A 17,486-nucleotide genomic window follows, 5' to 3' on the forward strand; every position below is an offset into this window, starting at 1 on the left:
TCCTAATCCCTCGGACTCGGCTCCCGGTCCCGGCGTGTCCACGTGCCTCTGGGGCTCCTCTCCCTGTCTCTGACCTCTGTCTCTTCCTTCTTGTCTCTCTGACTGTCTCTCAGTCTCCTCATTCTTATCTCTCGGTCTCTATCTCTCTGTATCTCCCCTCTCTGTCTCTATCCCTCTGTGGGTCTTTGTGTCTGTCTCTTCTTTCTTGTCTCTCGATCTCTCTGTTTCCTCTTTCTTGGTTTTTTTTTTATATTTGGTTAGGCAGTGGGGTTAAGCGACTTGCCCAGGGTCACACAGCTAGTGTTATGTGTGTGAGGCTGGATTTGAACTCAGGTCCTCCTGAATCCAGGGCCATTGCTCTATCCATTGTGCCACCTAGCTGCCCCTGTTTCCTCTTTCTTATCTCTCTGTATCTCCCCTATCTCTATCACTGTGGGTTTCCTCTCTGTCTCTTCTTTCTTGTCTCTATCTCTGTGTCTCCTCTTTCTTATCTCTCTCTACCTCTCTGTCTTCCTTCTCTGTCTGTCTTAATGTCTGTCTCTTTTCTTTGTCTCCCCCCTTCTAATCTCTCTGTCTCTATGTGTCTCCTCTTTCTTATCTCTCTGTCTCTGTGTTTCTGGGTCTCCTCTCTGTCTTCTTCTGTGTCGTCTTTCTTGTCTCTCTGTATGTCTCTGTGCCTCCTCTTTCTTATCTTTCTGTTTCTATCTCTTCTCTCTGTCTCTGTCTGGGTCTCCTCTCTGTCTTCTTTCTTGTGTCTCTGTATGTCTCTGTGTCTCTTTGTTATCTCTCTGCCTCTATCTCTCTGTATCTCCCCTCTCTGTCTTTATCTCTCTGTGTCTCCTCCCTCTGTGTCTCCTTTCTTGTCTGTCTCTCCTCTCTGTCTTCTTGTCTCTCTGTATCTCTCTGTCTCTTTCTTATCTCTTTGTTTCTATCTCTGTCTTCTGTATCTTCTTTTTTGTCTCTCTGTATGTCTCTGTGCCTCCTCTTATCTTTCTGTTTCTATCTCTCTGTCTCTTCTTATCTCTCTATCTCTCCTCTCTCTGTCTGGTCTCCTCTCTGTCTTCTTTCTTGTGTCTCTGTATGTCTCTGTGTCTCTTTGTTATCTCTCTGCCTCTATCTCTCTGTATATCCCCTCTCTGTCTTCATCTCTTTGTGTCTCCTCCCTCTGTGTCTCCTTTCTTGTCTCTCTGAGTCTCCTCTCTGTCTTCTTGTCTCTCTGTATCTCTCTTTCTCCTCTCTTGCCTATCACTCCATCTCTTTCTTTGTGTTTCTGTCTTCCTCTGTTTCTATTTTTTTTACCGTCTCCTTTTTTTGTATCTCTGTTTCTACCCCTTTCTATGACTGTCTCTGTTTCTGTCTCTCTCACTCTTGCTGAAATTACTTTATGGATCAGTTTAATTCAACAAGCACTGAATAAGCATCTACTGTGTGCCAGGCACTGTACTAGGCACCCAAAACACGAGAACAAAAAAGAAAAGGAGTCCCTGAGTTTAGGAGCTTACTTTCTCCTGGAATCAGTAGATCTAGTGTTCACAGGAAGCCTTCACTGTAATAAAAGCTGGAGACACAAAAGGCCTAAGGACAATACTGGGATTTAGCTTGCATAGGGAGCACCCAGGACAATTAGAGATACAAAAATAAGGTGATGTTTCAGGAGAGGAGCTAACATCCTACTAGAGGGTAACAACCCATTCACAGATAAACAAATAGGAGGGAGAATCAAAAGAAACACAATGTAACTTGAGGGTGGGTGGGAAGCATTCTTTGGCTTTCAACTGTATCTCCTCAGAAATAATATAAACCGTTTATATTTACTTTGTATCTTTTTCAGAGAGGCAGCCTCCCGAGAGAGAAGATGGTTTCTGGTGCCTAGTCTCAGAATTACTTTCTGTGGGATTCTGGGCTTCACTTAACCTCTCACTCTCCTAACCTCTCCCAGCCCCCAGGCAACTCTCTAAGACTTATCAGTTACAGACACCTAGTGCCTGATCTGCATAATGAAATCACAAGTCTGGACCAAAAATATCCTGTTTGGACTTATCTCTGTCTATGTTGTTTTCAAACAGAATTCTGTTAAGCTTGTGCCTGAAATTCTCTCTTTCCCATCCTTCCGCCTCCTGGCTTCCCTGGCACTTTCAAGTCCTTGCTAAAATCACACCTTCTGTAAGAAACCTTTGCTAATACCCCATAATCAATCAATCAATCAATCAACAAATGTTGATTAAGCACCTACCATGTGACCTGCACTGAGCATAAGTCAAGGGCCTTTTCTCTTTTGATTAATTCCAATTTATCCCGGCTATAGCTTGTTTGTACACAGTTGTTTGCTTGTTGTCCACCTGTAGATTGTGAGTTCCCTGGAGCTGGAATGTCTTTTGCTTTTCTTTGTATCCCAGGCACTTAGTACAGTGCTTGGTGCAAAGTAGATACTTACATGCTTCTTGGATCGGACTGAATTGAATTGTGATGCAGAGAGAACAGTGCCTGGAGTGATAGTATGGGTTGAAACCCCAGCCCTGCCACTCAGCAGCTGTGTCTCCTCTCCAGCACGTACTGAAGTCTGTGGGAGCCACATTCTGCTCTGAGGCAAGGGAGCCTCTTTTTACAGGCGCACTCTCAGAGAGCTGACAACCAGCCAATGTAAAATTGTCCCATTACTGTCTTGTAGCCTCCCACAGAAGGGCTATGTAACATAAGGGAAGGAGTGCTGGATTTGGGATCAGAAGAACCGAGCTAAGGCATTCATGATTTGTGTCAGTGAGTCATTTTCCTTTGTTGGGCCTCATTTTCCTCAAGTGTCATAAGGGACATTTACAGGGACCGTTTTAAGGTTTACAAAGTGCTCACATGTGTTATCTCATTTGACATTCACAACCCTGTGAGGTAGATGCTATTATTCTCCCCATTTTACAGGTGAGGAAACTGAGGTTGAAAGAGATTAAGTGACTTGCTCAGGGTCACATTTGTTGTTGTTGTTGGGTCACATCCGACTCTTCATTGCCCTGTATACCACTGTCCATGAAGTTTTCTTGGCAGAGATAATGGAGTGGTTTGCCATTTCTTCTCCACTGGAGAAAGGCAAACAGGGTGAATCAGTGCCTTGCCCAGGCTACACAGCTAGTAAGAGTCTGAGGCTGAATCTGAACTCAGGTCTTCCTGACTCCAGGCCTAGCACTCTATCCATTGAGGCAGCTAGCTGCCTTGCCAGGGTCACATATACGAACATTATCAGAGGCAGGATTTGAACATGGGTCTTCATGACTCCCAATCAAACAGTCTGCCACTTAAATCGTAAAGTTTACAAAGTACTTTACATATTTTATCTCATTTGATTGTCCTCAGGTCAACCCTACAAAGTAGGTATACAAGATTTTCTTTCCATTTTACAAAATATGAAACTAAATAATCATCAGAGATGAAACAGCAGCCCCGGGACCATATAACTGATGTCAGAGGTGGAATTAGAATTTGTCTTCTAAATTTATGACTTCTAAAGTCCATTTCAGCTATAAGCCCATGATTCAGTTGGGAGTTATTGAATGCCTACTATGACCCAGACTCTGTCTAATCATTTTTTAATGCTATGGCAACATCTGGAACCCTCCTGGAGGATAAAAGCTGCGCAAGGATTATTGACGTCATTTTACGGATGGGGAAACTAAGGCACAGTGATATGACCTGACCAAGGTCATATAAGTAAGTATTGGGGCTGGGATTCAATTCCTATCTCCTGACTCCAAAGCCAGCAGCCTTTCCTCAATAGTGCGGAAAATCACTGGCTTTAGAACTGGAAGAGACCTTAGAGGTCATCTGGTCCGATCCCCCCCTTTTACAGACAAGGAAACTGAGGCCCAAAATGTGTCAAATACCCAAGGCACAGGTAGTAAGTAGTAGAGATAGGAACATAAGATTTAGAGCTCAGCTAGATCTTAAAATTCATTTGATCCAGTCCCTTTTCTTTTATATTTCCCCACTTCTGTGCCTGAAATGAGCTCTCTCCTCCCCTCTTTCCCTGGGAATCCCTAGATTCCTTCAATACTCAAATCCTATGGGGAGCATTTCCTAATTCCTTTAATTAGCAATGTGCTGCCTCCTTTTCCTCCTCCTCTTCTTCCTCCCACTCTTTTCTAATTACAGTGTATATACTTACTGTATCCTTCCACACCTGGCAGAATGTAAACCCCTCAAAGGCAGGAACTGTCATTCTTTGTATTTCTACCACCTAACATATGAACTTGGATAGTATGCGGTTAGAATCATAAGATCATAGTTCCAAACATGGAAAGCACATAATAGATTATATACTCCAACCCCTTCATTTTACAGCCAGTCATCCAATACACATTTATTAAACATCTACTATGCTAGGCACTATACTAAGCTCTAGGGATTTAAAGAAAGGCAAACAACAGTCCCTGCTCCCAAGGAGGTTAAAGTTAATAGGGAAGACAACATGCAAACAACTATGTACAAACAGGCTATACACAGAATAGATTGGGGATAAATAATAGAGTGGAGGGATGAGCAGTAAGGGGATTTAGGAAAGGCTTCTTGTAAGACGTAGGATTTTGGCCGGCACTTGAAGGAAGCCAAAGAAGTCAGGAAGGCAGAAATGAGGAGAAAGAACATTTCAGGCGTGAAGGACAGCCAGTGAAAATGCCTGGAGTTGAGAGACAGAATGTCTTATTCAAGGAATAACAAGAAAACAAGTGTCACTGGATGGCAAAGGACATGGTGAGGGAAGGGGAAGGAGGAAGGGTAGGGAGGCAGGGAATGAAAGAAGACTGGAAAGGCAGGAGGGCACCAGGTTATAAAGGACTTTAAATGCCAAACAAATGATTTTACATTTGATTCTGGAGGTAATAGGTAATCACTGGAGTTTATTGAATTGAGGGGTGGAATAGTTGGATTTTCCTTTGAGAAAATCACTTTGACAGTTGAATGAAGGATGGAATGCAGCGAGGAGAAACTTGTGAGAGGATAATAACCAGTAGGTTATTGCAGTAGTAGTGAGGCATGAGGTGTGGAGATCCTGAACCAGGTTGGTGGCAGCATCAGAGAGGAGAAAGTGTAAGCAAGAGATGTTATAAAGGTAAAAATCAACAATTCCTGACAACAGATTGGATGCATGAGGAAAGTGATAAGAGTGAGGAGTTGAGGATGACACCTAGGTTGTTAGCCTGAGGGACTGGGAGGATGGTGATTCAACAATAATAGGGAAATTCAGAATGGGGAAGTGCTTGGGGGAAGATTAGTTCCATTTGGGACATAGAGACTTTAAGATGTCTACCAGACATCCAGATCAAGATGTGGTTGGAGTTGTAAGACTGAAAGTCAGCAGAGAGGTTAGAGCTTGGTAGATTTGAGAATCATCAGATGGAGATGATAGTAAAATCATGAGAACTGAGGAGATCAAGTGGAATAGCATGGAGGAAGAAGTCATAGCCTTGGGGACACCTACAGTTAGAGAGCGTGATCCGGATGAAGAGCCAGCAAAGAAAACCAAGGAGTAGTCAGAGAGGTAGGAGGAAAACCAGGAGAGAAAGATATCTTGAAGACATAGAGAGAAGAGAGTACCAAGAGGAAAGGGTGATAACATCAAAGGCTTTGGAGAAGTCAAGAAGAGTGAGGACTGAGAAAAGGCCATTGGGTTTGACAAGTGAGATCATTAGTAACTTGGAAGAGAGCCATTTCATTGGCATGATGAGGTCAGAAGCTAGATTTCAGAGTTGAGAATGAGGGGAAAGGAAGTAGACACCTATTTTAGACGACCTTCTAAAGGACTTTAGACAAACAAGGGAGGAAAGAGATGGGATGATAGCTAGTGGGAAGGGAAGGATCAAGTGAGGATTTTTCTGAGGTGGGGGAGTTATAGGCACGTTGGTAGGCAGTAAGAAAGCTATAGACAAGGAGAGACTGAAGACAAGGGACAGCGTGGGGATGATGAAGGTAACAATCTGCTGGAGAAGATGGCATGGAATGGGATCACTTGTGCATGTAGTGGAATTACCTTTGGCGAGGAGAGGAGCCACCTCTTCATGTGAGACGGGGTGAAAGAGATAACAATGGCAGAAAGCATCCGGGAGATGGGAGACAAGGGGGAGAAAAAGAGGAAGCTCTCTGTGAATAGCCTTGGTTTTTCAGCAAAATATGAGGCAAGATTCTCAAATGAGAGGGTGGGGGAGGAGGAACCCGGGAGGTTTGAGGAGACGTGAAAAGGTTTGGCTTTCCAAACCAATGCCACTGCGGTAAGTAGGAAAATGAGTCAATTAATGAGTTGTATAAGGATTGTCTTGCAGCAGCGAGGGCCCAGTTGAGATTATACAGCATAAATTTGTAGTGGATCCAGTCAGCATAGTTTCCTGATTTTCTCCAGCTTTGTTCAGCAGCATGTGAATAAAAGCAAAGGCAACAGATGGTCAAAGTAATCCAGGGCTGAGGCTTGTCTGGGCAAGATCTTTCATTGGGCAAGGGAGCAACACCTGAGAGAAGAGGGTAGTATAGAATTGACCCAGTTCACCAAATGTCAGGATGAAGAAGAGAGAAAGTAGTTAGTGTAGGGTGATGGTGTGGGAAAGAACTGAAGAGACTGAAGGTTTTGATGAGCATGAAGAACAGGCAAGGTGGGGGGGGGGAGGGAGGGAGAGAGAGAGAGAGAGAGAGAGAGAGAGAGAGAGAGAGAGAGAGAGAGAGAGAGAAGAGAGAGAGAGAGAGAGAGAGAGAGATATGGAATGACAAAGGGTTGTGATAAGGAATTCCAGACTTCACAAATATGAAAGTGGTACATTTGTGGTTGACGGTAAGATCAAAGGTATGACAGTCTCTGTGTAGCTGAGGTGGGGTAGAGGAGGAGGTCTTGGGAAATGAGGACGTTGGGGAACTGTGAAGTTAAAGTGATTGATGGAGCATCAATATGTATGTTAAAGTCTCCTACTGTGAGGTCAGGAAGTGGGCAGGAAAGAAAGATTGTAAGCCAGGTATGGACCCCATTGAGGAAGGGAGGGGAGTGTCCTGGAGGTCTGGAGACAACAACTTCCAGGCTTTTGATCCTTCTGCAGATATGGATTGAGTGAACTTCAAAGGAAAAGAGTTTACTGAGTGATGCTGGTGGAAGGTAAACTTGGAAATAGAAAAGGGAAGCAAGGAGGATTCTAATTCTCCTACCTAAACCAGAGGTCCGAGAGGAATGAGGGAAAGTGCAGCCAGTGCTGGAAAGGGCAGCCAAGGAGACTGTCACAAATAGTGAGCTGCATCTCAGTGACAGTCAGAAGGAAGGAGTAGGAAAGGAAAAGATTTAAGTGGAAAACAAGTTTGTTGTGTAGCATTCCAGAGAACACATTGGAAGTGGGGTGGGGTAGCTTTAGAGTGGGGTATTGAAGGAATGGGGTTGGGCAGTGGAGGATGTAGAATAGGTTTTGAATAATGATAGCCAGGGATTTGGAATTGCTGGGATGCAGAGGATGTGACTGAGTTCGAGTCCCTTAATCATTGACAAATGAGTTCGAGTGGTTAGGAACCTCTTTAGGAGTTCAGCCTCAGGGTATCACCCTTTCTTTCTGGTAGGTACTTCAGGCTAGCATTTCCTATCCTTGAAGGCAGGCTCACTGGGGAGATGAGTGGAGGGAGAAATGTGCAATGGTGTCTTTCTGTCCCCTGCAGGCTCAACAGGTCCTCTTTTAACAGGAAGAAGCCAGCCTAGGAGACCAGAGCAGATACAGCATAAGCAGAGTTAGCATTTACATAGCACTTTAAGTTTTGCAAAGTGCTTTACAAACGTCTCATTTGATCCTCACAGCAATGCTGAAAGGTAACTGAGGCTTAGAGGTTTTGTTACTTGTCAAAAGTCACACAGTTAAGAAGTGCCTGAAGTGGGATTTGAGCCCTGGTCTTTCCATATCTAACCTGGGTTCTTATCCATGCACAACCCTGCTAGAGGAGGAATCTGAAAGACTAAACAATATTGCTGAGGTCCCGCAGATAAGATTTCTTGGATTGGGTTGAATTTAATTGCTTAGATTACAGAGGAAACTGTACAGAGACTCAGGGAGGTAAAATCACTTCTTCAAGGTTGCACAGCAGAGCCAGGATTTGAACCTAGGGCTTCTGATTCTGAATCAAAGTCTTCTAACTCCAACTCCACAGTTCTTTCAGATAATATTATTGTTGTTAAGTCATTTTTCAGTTGTATCTGACTCTTTGTGACCCTGTTTTGGAGTTTTCTTGGCAGAGATACTGAAGTGGTTTGCCATTTCCTTCTCCAGTTCATTTTGCAGATGAGGAAACTGAGGCATACAGAGTGAAGTGACTTGCTCAGAATCACACAGCTTGTAAGTGTCTGAGGTTAGATTTGAACCCAGGTCCTCCTGACTCCAGGCCAGGCACCTTATCCACTGTGCTATTTACTCTCTGTTTCTTCTTGGACAGCTCCCTCCTCCTCTCTGCATTTTCTTCCTCAATAAAAGGAAACCATTAGATCAGAGAGACCTCTAAGATCCTTCCCAGCTTTTAATTTATGATCTGCTTATCTATAAAATAGGAATAATACTCACACTGGTAACCTGATGGGACTGCTGTGGCTTTAAAACAATAACCACTCATATTCACTTTGTAAACTTGGATGTGCTTTAAAAATGAATTTCAGGTCTGTGTTTTTTTTTTTTTTTAAGTCCAGACCTGTAATTTCATGAGTGTGGAAATTTACCAGTGTGGTAATCCCCTCCATCAATGTAGATCTGCAATTTGACTGTAATTTAAGAGTCTTAGAGAGGTTTCTGGGGCCACTGAGCAGTTAAGTAACTTACTTGCCTGCCTAGGGTCACACAGATAGGAGGTGTCAAAAGTGGGATTTGAATTAGATCTTCCTAATTCCAAGGCTAGTTCTCTCTCCACTATAACTTGCTGCCTCTCAAGTGAACAGAACACACACACAGTGCCTGACTCACAGTTAAGTGCTTAATAAAAAAAAGAAAAAGGTTGTTGATTGATTGAATTCCAGTGATTGACCAATGCTACTAATTCCTATTAGCCATACTTAATTAAAATTAGACAACTTTTTTCCTGCACATTGTACTTTGTACATTGGGTACAATATTGCATAGGAAACTGGAATGTAAGATCTATGAACCAAGGTAAGCTAGATGTGGTCAAACAGGAGATGAAAAGGTTAAACACTGACATCTTGGGTGTCAGTGAACTTAAAGGGAGGGGAATGGTGAATTTAATTCAGATGGTCACTACAATATTCTACTGTGGGCCAGAATCTCTTAGAACTGGAGTAACCCTCATAGTCAATAAAAGGATAAGAAAAGCAGTACTAGGGTATAATCTCAAAAATGATAGAATGTTATCTGTTTGAATCCAAGGCAAACCACTCAACATCACAGTAACACAAGTCTACACTCCAATAACTGATGCTGAAGAGGCCAAAGTTGATCCATTCTATGAAGACCTATAACATCTTCTAGAAATAACACAAAAAGATGTCCTATTTATCATTGAAGACTGGAATGCTAAAGTAGGAAATCAAAAGATAATTGGAATAACAGGCAAGTTTGGCCTTGAAATGAAGCAGGGCAGAAACTAATAGAGTGTGGTCAAAATAACTCACTGGTCATAAGAAACACTTTTCTTTTCTTTTCTTTTTTTTAAATTTTATTAATTTATTTTGATTTATCAACAATCACTTCCATATGCTTTTGAATTTAAAAATGTTGTCCCCCTTCCTCCCCACCCCCCAAGACAGCACACAATCTCATATAGGCTATACATTTACATTCCTATTAAACATATTTTCACATTAGTAAAGTTGTAAGTAGAAAATTAAAACCAATAGGAGGAACCATTAGAAAGAGGAACCAAAACTCAACAGAAGAGGGAAAAAAATGATAGCAATTCAACTTCCATAGTTCTTTCTTTGGATGTGGACAGCATTTTCCACCACAAGGCCTCTGGGGATGTCTTAGATCCTTGTATCACTGAGAAGGGTTAAGTTTATCAATATTAGTCATTGCACAACATGGTTGTTATTGAGAAACACTCTTTTTCAACAACCCTAAAGGTGACTCTACATATGGACATCACCAGATGGTCAATATAGAAATGATAATGGTTACATACTTTGCAGCCGAAGGTGGAGAAGCTCTCTTCAGTCAGTTAAAATAAGACCTGGAGCTGATTATGGCTCAGATCATGAGCTTTTTATTGCAAAATTCAGACTTAAATTAAAGAAAGTAGGAAAGACCATAAGACCAAGTAGGTATGACCTAAATAATATCTCTTATGAATATGAAGTGGAAGTGATGAACAGATTTAAGGGATTAGATCTGATAGAGTGCCTGAAGAGCTATGGTCGGGGGTTTGCAGTACTGTACAGAAGGTAGAAACAAAAAAACATTCCAAAGAAAAAGAAGAGCAAGAAAGCAAAATGGCTGCCTGATAAGGCTTTACAAATAGCTGAGGAAGGAGGGAAAGTGAAAGGTAAACGAAAAAGGGAAAGATAGACCCAACTGAATGCAGAATTCCAGAGAGTAGCAAGGAGAGATAAGAAGGTTTTCTCAAATGAGCAAACAAAGAAATAAAAGAAAACAATAGGATGGGAAAGACAAGAGGTCTCTTCAAGAGAATTAGATATCAAGGGAAAGTTTCATGCGAAAATGGGCAACAAAAGATTTAACCTGATAAGTCTTGCCTCCTGAGCAACCTGTATGTCTGCAAAGAAGCAACAGTTAGAAACAAACATGGAATAGCTGATTGGTTTAAGATTGGAAAAGGAGCATGACAAGGCTGTGTATTGTCACCTTATTTATTTAACTTATATGTAGAGTCCATCATGTGAAATGCCAGACTCGATGAACGAAAAGCAGGAATTAAGGTTGCTGGGAGAAATATCGACAATCTCAAATACACAAATGATACCACTGAGGGCAGAAAGTGAGGAGGAATTAAGAAGCTTCTTCATGAGGGTGAAAGAGGAGTGTAAAATTCGGCTTGAAGGTTAACATCAAAAAAACAAACAAAAAACCAGACAAAAAATGAATATCTCGGCAACTGGTCCCATCACTTCCAAATAGAAGGAGAAGAAACAGAAGGGATGTAAGATTTTATATTCTTGCGCTCAAAGATCACTGCAGATGGTGACTATAGCCATGAAATTAAAAGACGCTCCTTGGAAGGAAAGCTCTGTCAAATTTGGACAGCATACTAAAAAGCAAAGACATCACCTTGACAACAAAGGTCCATATAGTCAAAGCTATTGTTTTTCCAGTAGTAATGTATGGCTGTGAGAGTTGGACTATAAGGAAAGCTGAGTGCCGCAGCACTGATGCTTTCAAACTGTATGCTGGAGAAGACTTTTGAAAGTACCTTGGACAGCAAGGAGGTCAAATCAGTCAACACTTAAAGAAATTAATTCAGGCTATTATTCATTGGAAGGTCAAATACTGAAGCTGAAGCTTAAATACTTTGGCCACGTAATGAGAAGATGGGACTCATTGGAAAAACCCCCTAATGTTAGAAAAGATTGAAGGCAAAAAGAAAAGGGGATGGCAAAGGATGATAGATAGTATTATGGAAACAACAAACATGAGCTTGGACAGACTTCAGGAGATAGTGGAGGATAGAAGGGTCTGGTGTGCTTATGGTCCATGGGGTCACGAAGAGTCAGACATAACTGAGTGACTGAACAACAACACTGCTCTGGTCACTTCATGATGTTGGAATCCTGGCTCTGCTCCTTACCATGTTGGACAATCACTTCCATTCCCTAAGTCATTTTCTTCATTTGTAAAATGAGGTCAGATTAGCAGATCTCTATGTGCCTTCCAGTTCTGTATCCCATAATCTTTAGTCAAAAATGAATGAAATTAGAGTAGTGTCAGGCATTCCATTTAGAAGTTCTGGAGCTTGAGGCACAGCTTAGGATTTAGGCTGAATATGGAAGAGCAAAAAACCTGGACTTTGGGAGGGGGCACTACTTTGAATTATTTGGATGGTGCAGGTGTGATAAGAAAGGGGTTTGCCTTTCTATTAACCTCAAGTTTGTTTACCTTTCTGGGTAGTCCAAGCCCTTATAGGAGAATCATAAAAGGCATAGAATGTAAGCTCTTTGAGGGTAAGGACTGTTCCATTTTTGTCTTTGTCTAGCATAATGCCTTGGTAAATGTTTATTGAATTTGAATTTGAATTGAAGTGAGTTGATGTGGTTCATATCCTCAAGGAGCTTATTAAAGCATTGGAAAACAGACATTTACACAAATATCAAATAACTATAGTGCTGGCCTACTTGCAATTCTCTGAGTGAGTTGTTTAATTTCCCACCTCTAATATCTTTGGCCCAAACTGTCCTCAAGACCTGGAAGGCATCCCTGTGGGTCCTCGAGTCTCAGCACAAATGTCACCTTCTGTATTCTGTTGTTTGTGTCTTCTTCTCCAGTTACCATGCATTTATTTTGTATATATCATATATTTTCTTATGTTGTCTCCTCCAATAGAGTGCAAACTCCTCAAGGGCAGGGACCTTCATTTTTGTCTTTGTATAGGCACTTAACATTTGTTTAATGCACAAATGAAAATAGAATATAAGTGCTGCTGCCCCCTAAGGACCATAGGACCTCTCCATCAGACTTGCAGCTGAAACTTCCCATATACATTGTCTGTGTCATTAGAATGGAAGTTTCTGGAGAGCAGGGACTACCTTTTCTATTTGTATCCTTAGCGACTAGCAAAGGGCTTTGTATACAGTAAGCACTTAATAAATGCTTAATTCCTTTATTCACAAGAAAAGCAAAAACCATTTCCAACTGGAGAAGAAGAGGGAAAACTTCACAGAGAAAGTGAAATCAGAGCCTGGTCTTGACGAAACTTCAAGGGACAAAATGAATTTGGGACAGGAAGTCAAGAGAAAGAAGAGATTAGGGCATTCCAAGTGTGTTGACTCTAAGATCCATGAGAAAATATGCAGGAACTACACACAGCAAAACTGTGCAGGTTAGTTACATCAGTGATGGTAGGAAGCTTTGGGGGATAGTCCTAAGAAAAAGCCCCAAAGAAGACGTCAGTCTCCTTTTGCACATACTCTGTCAGTGACACTGGCCCCCTTGCAATTCTTTCAACAAAATACTACATCTCTCAATGCTGTTCTTTTTTTTTTTTTTTTGAGGCAATTAGTGTTAAGTGACTTCCCAGGGTCATACAACTAGTAAGTGTCTGAGGTGGATTTGAGTTCACGTCCTCCTGACTCCAGGGCCCATGCTCTATCCACTGCCCCAAATCTGGAGTATTGTGTTCACACTAGGTAGTGTGTCTTTGGAAGAATGTTGGCAAACTGGAGAGTTCCAGAAATGGGAGGGGAACCAGGATGGTGAAGAGCTTGGAGTTCATACTCGATTGGTTGAGGAAGAAATTATAGTTAGCCTGAAAAGATTAGCAGGGGTTCTTAACCTGGGGTCTGGGGACAGATTTCAGAGGATCAGTGAAATTGGATGGGAAAAAAATTACATCTTTATTTTCACTAAGTTCTAGACGAAATTGAGTATTTCCTCCAATCATGATTTTAAAAAAAAAGACGTTAGTCTGAGAAGGGGTCCATGTATTTCATCAGACTGCCAAAGGAGTCCGTGACACAAGGAAAGTGTCTTCAAGTATTGAAAGGACAATTATATAGACTTACTCTGCTTAGCCCAGAGGACTGAAGGGGTTGGGAGGGTGGATGGAGGCAGGGAATAGGTGGACGTAAAGAGATTTAGTCTTGATGTCAGGGTGAAAGCTACCCCAAAGTGGAATGGGCTGTATCTAAAGGTGGTGGCTTTTCCTCCTTGGAGGTCTTCAAGCAGAAGCTTGACCCCTAGCATAACATGAGTTATGCTGTAGAGGGGATTCCTGGCCAGGCTGGATTCTATATGCTCCAAAGGCCTTTCTTAGGTTGAGATTCTGTGATACTTTGTATATACTGTGTATTTAGTGATCTGTGAACATGATAAACAGCAATTTCTAAAGCTCTTTAAGATTTGTAAAGCACCTTAAGTACCTAAAGAACAACTCTGTGATGTGGGTTACTTTTCCCTTTGTACCCTTCACCCTCCAACTCTAGAATGTAAGCCCCTTGAGGGTAAGTTTTTTCACATTAATAACATTTTACTTTCCCCCCAGTTACATGTAAAACAATTTTCAACATTTTTTTTTTAATTTTGAGTTCCAAATTCTTTCCTTCTTCTTCCTTCCACCCTCACTGAGACAGTAAGAAATCTGATATAGGTTATACATGTGCAATCACGTAAAACATATTTTCATATTAGTAATTTTGTGGAAGAAAATTTGAACCAAAAAAAGAAAGAATGAGAGAAAGAAAGAAAGAAAAAAGAAGAAAGAAAGAAAGAAAGAAAGAAAGAAAAGAAAGAGAAACAGAAACAGTATGCATTGGTATACATTCAGACACCATCAGATCTTTCTCTGGAGGTAGATAGCACTTTTCATCATGAGTCCTTTGGGGTTATCTTGGATCATTGCATTGCTGAGAATAGCTAACTCGTTCACAGTTGATCGTCATATGATATTGCTATTACTGGGTACGATGGTCTCCTGGTTCTGCTCATTTCATTCTTCATCAGTTCATGTAAGTCTTTCCAGGTTTTTCTGAGAACATCTTGCTCATCATTTCTCATAGCACAATAGTATTCTATTACATTCATATACCACAGCTCCTTCAGCCATTCCAATTGATGGGCATCCCCCCTTCAGGGTAAATATTAATGCATTTTTGTTTTTCTATTTCCAGCACCTAGTACACAATGGTGCTTCTTAGATACTTGTTGAATTGAACTTCCCCTTCATTCTTTTTCACCCAGTTTCTTTGTCTGTAAAATAAGGGGTTGGATTAGAAGAGCTCCAAGGACCCTCTGACATCACCTGTTCTAAGGCCCCTCCCAGCTCTGACCCTCCCTGTTCTGAGGCCCTCTCAACTCTGACAATGTATATCATACCATCTCTGATAGCTCTATGACCCATAGTCTTTCAATATACCTTAGCACTTTCACAGGAGTGAGATTTGGAACAATACCCGCTGACCTACAGAGACTCCTAAGGAAGTAAGGCACTAGGCCAGTTGGAAAGAATTGAAAGTTGAAAGCACAAGCCACTCTGGGTACTGTGAAATCTCCATCCTTAGAGATGTGACAATAATAGCCTAGTGCCCATTAACAAAGGAAAAAACCATAGGCTGGGTCCTGGGTGATTCATCTGAACTCCTATTCCCAATGAATCATGACAGGTGGAGTCAAATAGGTGGCCGAGCTGAGCAGAACAAGCTGGGTCTACTTAAGGAAAGTGGATCCATGAACAGACAGAAGAGAAAGTAGCAAGTCAAGTCAAGCCAGCAAGCATTCATCAAGCACCTACTGTGTGCCAAGCACTGTGCTAAGTTCTTTGGTTACGAAGAAAGACAAAAAGGAAAAAGTCCCTTCTCTCAAGGAACTCACAGTCTAGTAGGAGAAATGACATGAAAACAACTAAGCAAAGAGAGGATAAAAGCAGGATAATTTGGAGGTGATTTCAAAGGGAAGGCACTAGCATTCTGGGAGACCTGGAAAGGGTTTTGCAGCAGGTGAGATTTTTGCCGAGATAGGAGGGAAGCCAGGGAGGCCAGGAGGTGGGAGTGAAGAGGCTGTGAATTCCAGGCGTGGGGGGACAGCCAGTAAAAATGCAAAGACTTGAGAGATGTAAAGTCTTGTTCAAGGAACAGCAAGGAGGTCTGTGTCACTGGATCATAGAGTCCATAGACGAGAGTAAGGGACAGGAGGACTGGACAGGTAGGAAGGGGTCAGGTTATGAAGGGCTTTAAAAACCAAACAGAATGAAAATATGGGGCTTGGAGATGACAGCAGTATCCTTTTTCTCTCTTTGAGACAGGTCATGGGGGCAGCTAGATGGCGCAGTGGTATAGAGCTCTGGCCTTGGAGTCAGGAGGGCCTGAGTTCAAATCCAGCCTCAGACACTTGACACTTACTAGCTATGTGACCCTGGGCAAGTAACCCCATTGCCTACCCAAAATTTTTTTTTAAAAAAAATGCTCCTCCCTTTTCCAACTATATAGCTATGTAAGGTGGGGTCTTCTTTGTATTCCTCAACTAAAACCACTTATTGAAACAGATTGAACACAGAAGCAGAAATAAGAATCCATCTATCTTCTATTAATAATAATAACTAACATTTATATAGGGCTTACTATGTGCCAGGACTGTGCTAAGCACTTTCCAATTATTATCTCATTTGATTCTCACGACAACCCTGAGACGCTTTGTTGCTCAGTCATGTTTAACTCTCCATGACCCCATTTGAAGTTTTCTTGGCAGAGATACTGGAGTAGTTTGCCATTTACTTCTCCAGCTTATTTTATTATATTTTTTTTGGCAAGGCAATGGGGTGAAGTGACTTGCCCAAGGTCACACAGCTAGTGAGTGTCAAGTGTCTGAGGCCAGATTTGAACTCAGGTCCTCCTGACTCCAGGGCCAGTGCTCTATCCACTGCACCATCTAGCTGCCCCTAAGTCGTTCTCTAGAAGAGGAAACTGAAGCAAACAGGGTGAAGTGACTTGCCCAGGATCACACAGCTAGTAAGTTTCTGGGTCCTGATTTGAATTCAGGAAGATGAGTCTTCCTGACTCCAGGCCTAGCACTCTGTGCACTATAGCTCCACCTAGCTGCCCTACAGTGAGCTTTCCCATTTATTCATCTTTACATAGCATGTTCAGTGGTATGGTACTGTCAATAAGATGAAGAAAATCTGCGTGTTTGGGGGCCTGGGATTGTAATAGGAATCAACTGTGTGACATTTTTGGCAGCCAAAGAAACTAAAACGATCTTAGGCTGCATCAAGAGAGGGAGAGTGTCTATACTAAAGGAGGTCATAGTCTCTGTACTCTCTCTTTAACCAAACTTGTTTTATAGGGTCAGAGAGGATCAGAGCTTTAGATAGAAAGACTCTCAGGGTTATGGAGTCAACCCCTTCATTTTACAGTTTAAGAAACTGAGGCCTAGAGGAGTTAAATGACTTGCCCAAGGTCACATAGGTAGTTATCAATCCTCTTTGATGTAGCCTCCTCCATAATGGGGATCCAGGGACCAACCAGAAGCCTCTGGTCTCACACGTCCACAGTAAGGGGCCAGAAGTAAAGCTGGAATTTAAACCCAGGCTCTGACTCCAAATCCATCACTCATTCAATTGCATCATTTTGTTCCAGTTCCACATTTTAATGTAATGGTGGTAGATAGATTGGGATATTTCCTTTGGAGCTGGTCCCCAGAACTGTGCTCTGGCCCCTTACATCTCCCTCACGTTTGGTTAGGGTTTCAGGTACTGAGAAGCAGGATCGTGTCAAGAAGAGGGGGAATAAAATGGTGAAGGTTCTTAGTGCCTGGAGGAGTTAAAACTTGTGAGAGGTGTGTGTGTGTGTGTGTGTGTGTGTGTGTGTGTGTGTGTGTGTGTGTGTCTGTCTG

This window comes from Phascolarctos cinereus, unplaced genomic scaffold, assembly GCF_003287225.1.
Source record: "Phascolarctos cinereus isolate Bilbo 61053 unplaced genomic scaffold, phaCin_HiC Scaffold_4;HRSCAF=312, whole genome shotgun sequence".
NCBI classification, from domain to species: domain Eukaryota; kingdom Metazoa; phylum Chordata; class Mammalia; order Diprotodontia; family Phascolarctidae; genus Phascolarctos; species Phascolarctos cinereus.